Raw genomic sequence first — 5875 nt, 5'->3', positions numbered from 1 at the left:
TGCTGGCAGGATTATCTCCCCTGGGAATTCAGAATTGGGGAACTTTCTACCCGTGATGATTCTACCCTGTGGTACGTCTTCTCTTACACTGAGGTATTGTGATCCTCAAGAGAGGTAGCAGGGGCAGGGGGAGCAGGCAGAGAAGAAAATCTCTGTATACTACACCTTATGGAATTATCTTTTGTTTTGCAAATACCATTTTTAAAGGGGAAGATGATTGAATATTGGCAGTTTTATTTATTTATTTTTTTAAAGAGTATTTCTTTGACAGAGAGAGACAGACAGAGAGAGAGAGCACAAGCAGGGGGGAGGGGCAGGAGACGGGCAAGATAAGAAGTTTCTAGCAGTTTGACTATGGTCTGCCCGAGTTTGGGTTTGCATTTGCCAAAGGTCAAGGTTGTACAGATAATCTGGAAAGCCCCATTGTTAAGGCATATGGCGCTTTCCTCTGTAACTAGGTAAAGGGATGGGACAGTGGATTTCCCTTCACCTGGAATGTTGTCTTCATTTGGAAGAAGAAATTCTGTGAATCTCTTACTAATTTATTTTTTCAAAGCACACATATAGGAGAAAAAGTCTAAAAGTAAACAAGGCACTGTAATATTTATTAATTCAGTGGATGAGAAGTTGAGTGATTATTATTATATTTGTAACTTCTAAAAAATTATTTGTTTCAAAGGGATTTGGTGATGTTTAGGAAGAATCTGCATTTGCTCAATCCAGGTTCTGCACCCAAACTCAGCCAACTAGACTTTTGGAGGAAGGAGAGAAGCTGGGAGTTAATAAAATTCAGTTTTGTCCCCTTGAAAGAAGACTGTCTCAGTGTGCATTCAATCAGGGATCTCTGTAAATATTTATTCTGCTATTTCTTAAAGGGGTTATATGTTTACAGGAGAGAAAGTGGTGCTGACTGAGATAGGGCACATTCTGCTCCTTGGCGGACGTTGCCCTCTGTGGGAGCATTGCCCTGAGAGAGCATGCCGATTAGCAGGAAACCACTGTTCTTAGAATGACACCACTCTGTTCCCAGGCAAATGGTCCAGGCTTAATCAGCTGGCCTGAGTCGTGGTGTCACACAAACCCAAACGTATCAGTTCGTGCTCTTTTCAGGCTCCATTCACAGAGCAGGCATAGACGGAGGCCGACTGTGGGCTTCCGTGCTCCTTTGCCCCAACTAATTAGAGGGAGGCAGGCCAGCAACACTCCTGCCTCTCTGTTTCCCAGCAGATTTTATGGTGAGTGGACTTGGCCTTGGGCCTGCCTGTGCACGCTTTAGAGATTCAAGACCCTCCTCTGATCGGCATTGCTTTTCTACATCCATGAGGGCCAAATGCTGCCCACGCCTTTTCTACCTGAGTCCTATGACTGCCCACGGTCTCTCCATCCCCCACGGGGCCTCAACCCCATGGCCCAGCCCTGTTACCCCACTTGAATGGGGGCCATATTTCTGCCTGTCCCAATCCCTGGGGAACCGGCATGCTTTTTCTCTCCCCTCTCTTGCTCGAATGGGCTTTCTGGCATGACCCGGCTCAGGCCTGGGAGTCCTGTTCTCACCACTTGGCGCCACCAGAACTGGACCCCGTCCATGGCTTTGCTCTCTCTGGACTCCTTAGATGTGAATGAGTCTGCTATGTCCCTGTGGGACTTGGTCTCTTGGCCTCGTTGTCCACTCTCTTGTGTGGTTCTCATCATCGTCTTCTTCCTGCCCAGCGTGTTGCACAGCTGGACTCCATTCTCCACTTTATCAGCAAGCAGTCATGCCAAAGCCTATTCACTGGTCACAGTCATCACAGATGCTGTCACTCTAACTCAGCAGATGGACAGCAGACCATATGGGGACAGAAGGAGTGAGAGTTACTTCTCTTCCAGGAGTGCCCCCACACTGGAATAAGACCCAGGGCTGACGACTTTTACTGGGGTTTAGGGTCATGATGTATTAGTAAGTCGTTTACTTTTCTTGCTAAAACTAACAAACAACAAAAGAAAAGGTCCTACTAAAAAGAAAGATAAGTGTGTATTATTTTGTTGTTGGTGGTCCTAGATGACTGGTTTGCTTAAAATGCCCAGGGCAGTAAGTACAGTAAGTAGTGGGGGGATGCTCTGTCTTTTACCAGGAACATTCATGGTTTAGGGAAGTTCTGATGCATAAGAATTTTCGATTGGGGGTAGCTTCTTGGGGAAAGGAACCCTTATTCCTAAGTTAGAGTGTGCCATCATAATTAATTTTCTAATTCTTCCAAGGTTTCCAGAGATTCATTCTTATGACTCTTGTGACTTTCTGTGGTGTAAGACTAGGCCTTTGAGTTCTGAACAAGATTCCATTTACAGTTCTTTATTAAGCATTTGGGAAATTTAAATATTCTTAACTTCAGGAGACTATCCTTTTTGAGAGCATGGCAAACAGTTCCTTCATCATTCCAGACAGGCGGAGTCTGTGTCTTCTCTCCCTAAGGACAAATGCTGAGTCTTTCTTTGATTCATGTTTGATTGACAGGGCAAATCCCAATTGTAAGTTTATAGATGGGCCCTCTGAAAGACGAAGTATGAAAGGTACTTATTTAAATTACTCTTAGTTTTGCTTTGTAAAGTATGCTATTCTTAAGTCGCAGTGCTTCACGTGAATTACAGACAAGTGATGGTTTGGCAAAAACACAATGCTTACAACACATCACATGTTACCAGCGAGATGCCACATGACATGATTTTATTAACACGAGTTAAAGTCAAGGGTACAGGTTTGATCTGTTTGCTTTCAGGTTAACAGCAGCGGGAGCTGGACTTCCAAGCGGGGATGGAAGCTTTGCTACCTCATTAAGCAAACTCCACCAAGCATTATCTCCCTTTTACCTAGCAAAGCAACTTTCTTGGGAACTGATACAATGTGTCATTTCTCCACCACCACTGCAACACTCTGCTGATAACACCATTCCTATGTGTTTTCCATAGTTACATCTTCCAATTTTATATGAATTCATTGCAACTCCGGCTTGTGGAGTTTTGCTTTTTTCCCTAGAATTAGAGCCCCAAATTATAAGTGGATTTGGACAAGGTTCTAATTCTTCTGTAGACAAAAGATTCTTTGAGGGAATTTGGCTGGGAGGGGGAGGTGCAAATAGGTTCTGCGTGGTGACGGTTTCATTGCTTACTGATCACTTAGCCTCACAGCCAATGTTGAATGTTAAATATGAGTCATCAATAGCAGCTATCATTGAGCTAAGTGCTCTGCTCTATACATTGTTAGCGTGTGAATTCCATGGGGTTAGACATTGTTTCCCTAGAGTAGCCTGAATCCCATCATTGCCATGTCTCTCTTCTTGGGAAGGTTTGCAGACATCGGGTGAACTCCATAACCAGACCTCCCTGTGCTCACTGAGGGGTAGTAGTTACATTTTTGTGGGGTAGCGAGAGATAACCTGTGAGCATGCAGGTTAATTATGTTTTTCCCCTGCTGCATTCTAGAATAACACCAGTGTTTTAATAACTGCAACCTTTCTATGCGAGAGGTCCTTTGAGACGCAAAACTGGCAATAGTAAAATAACAATAATATTCTTTTCAGTGGTAATGGTGGAGATAATTGTACGGTGAAGAGGTGCCATGAAAAGGTGGCCCGGGCACCACTGTGACCTGGCCCATTGCTGTGTCATCCTCACGCTTTCTATTTTAGCATTAATAACATGCCTTTATTTTGTTCCCCTTCTTTATGATAATCTGGAAGTCTTAAGTGCCTCAACCAAGCCTAATGGATTGTTGAGAAGCCACAATAATGACATTTGATTCTATTATTATAATTTGTTTTCAGGAGGCATATTTTTAATTATTTGCATGAATAATGTCATTATGTATTCATGCCAATACAATTCTGATAATTAATTTACATGATGGAAATTTCTTAGTGATTTTGATGTCAGTGTTAATAGCAACATCTGATAGTTGATCTGGGGATGTTGACATAAATTTAACTTTTAATATATTATTGCCAACACCACCGGCAGTATAAAATTACTTTGCAAGAAAAGAAAAAATCCATCGGGGAAGAATTTCAATGAAAAAGGAAGTGAACCTTCCCTAGGGTTTATGAGTCCAGAATGAAATATATGCACTCAGATGTGACAAATGACTTACTTGGACACAGACTGGGGAAAATGAACCTGTCGAAACGGGTAGCTTCCTATAAAGAAAGCTTGCTGTGAAAATACTGTACATGCTGGAAGAAGTGGCTCTTACAGCCACTTTTTTTGTTAGTTTGTTTTCATAATTTTTTCTTATAAAATCTTTCAAAACTTTTGAACTCTTTGTGTGCTTCTTTTGTATTTTGCCTTTGTTAATTTGCATTTTACTTGTAAGATTTAACAGGGGAAGTGATAGGCCATTGTTATTTTACAGAACAAAAAACATTGTGCATGTCCTGGAAAAGCTCTATTTTCATGTTTCAGTCAGTTAAATGACTGAGGTGCTAAATCCATTATGGAAGAGTGGACCGTGTTAATGAGGTGATCTCAGGTGATCCTCAGGTAACTGCAGAAAATATGCTCTTCAGTTTCCACTGTGGGAGGGAAGTACAATCCCAGAATGTTCATTGTATTGTTGGGAGTTGTAAACAGCAAATGGTATGAAAACAATGAATCATGGATCACTACATCAAAAACTAATGATGTTTTGTATGGTGACTAACTTAACATAATAAAAAAAAAATAAAATAAAACAGCAAACGGAACCCCTCCTACTCAGATATATATATTCATAAATATGCATATAAACACACATACATATACACATATACGTGTGTATGTGTATGTGTGTATGTATTTCTGGTTTAAAAATATTGAAATTTGGGGGCACCTGGGTGGCTCAGTCAGTTAAGTGTCCAATTCTTGGTTTTGGCTCGGTCATGATCTCAGGGTCGTGAGATGGAGCCCTGCATTGGGCTCCACGCTCAGCACGGAGTCTGCTAGAGCTTCTCTCTCTCCTTCTCCCTTTGCCCCTCCCCCTTCAATAAATAAATCTAATAAAAGTATTGGAATTTTATAGGTCTGCTATTTTTTAGGAGGAAAACGCCCCCAAATCCTGACTGACCAGATCTGTGCTTGGCTAATGTAGCTGTTTTTCCAGGCTTCCCCTCACCTACAAAGAAAGGCACCATCTTCCCTAATGTGGCATTTGCACCACAGGACACGTTCAAGACCGTGTAATGGGTGATGTCCCACTGTCTTCTATTCATTCAAAGTCACTACCGTGGCTCTTAGGTTTTTTATAGAAATTAGTTTGCAAAATACTCACACTCTTGAATAAGGTGAGCATGGGAAAACAATGAAAAAATTCAAGGCCAGTTATAATTTTGATTTGCTTTTGGCTTTTGAGATGCTGTATTACAGTGACCGGAGCAGATGCGAAAAACCATCGTGCTGCATTCTGTTCATCAGGTTAGTTATTTCAGGTTATCGTGATTGAGAAAAAGGAGGAAGGGCAGGACTCCAGTGACAGTTAAGATGTTTTTGTCTGCCCAAACTTTTTCCACGTCCTTGCCATCAACAACAGCGACAGTGTCCCTCATTAGCTCTGAACGGACTCGTCTCAGCTCTGTGCGTGAAAAGAGGTTTTGGAGGGCAGCAATTAGTACCGGGCAGGTACGAAATGCAACCTATTCTGGGTCTCGTCTCGGTGCGTACAGCCTCGCTGCTTCTCAGGAGCAGAAAGCGTTCGTCCCCACCATCTTCACCTCTTTATCTCCCATTTTCTCTTCTAGTAAAAAAAGGAAGGATGGAAGCAAAGTTGGAATACGTGGAAGTAGGAGGAGCTAATTCAGTGTTGCGTGTACTACCAAGCAGGTCCTCTAAACTCAATTTTAATGAATATTTTGAGAGTGCTTATTTTGAT

Source organism: Neomonachus schauinslandi, chromosome 8 (genome assembly GCF_002201575.2).
Source record: "Neomonachus schauinslandi chromosome 8, ASM220157v2, whole genome shotgun sequence".
In the NCBI taxonomy this organism is placed as follows: domain Eukaryota; kingdom Metazoa; phylum Chordata; class Mammalia; order Carnivora; family Phocidae; genus Neomonachus; species Neomonachus schauinslandi.
This window is presented reverse-complemented; position numbering follows the sequence as displayed.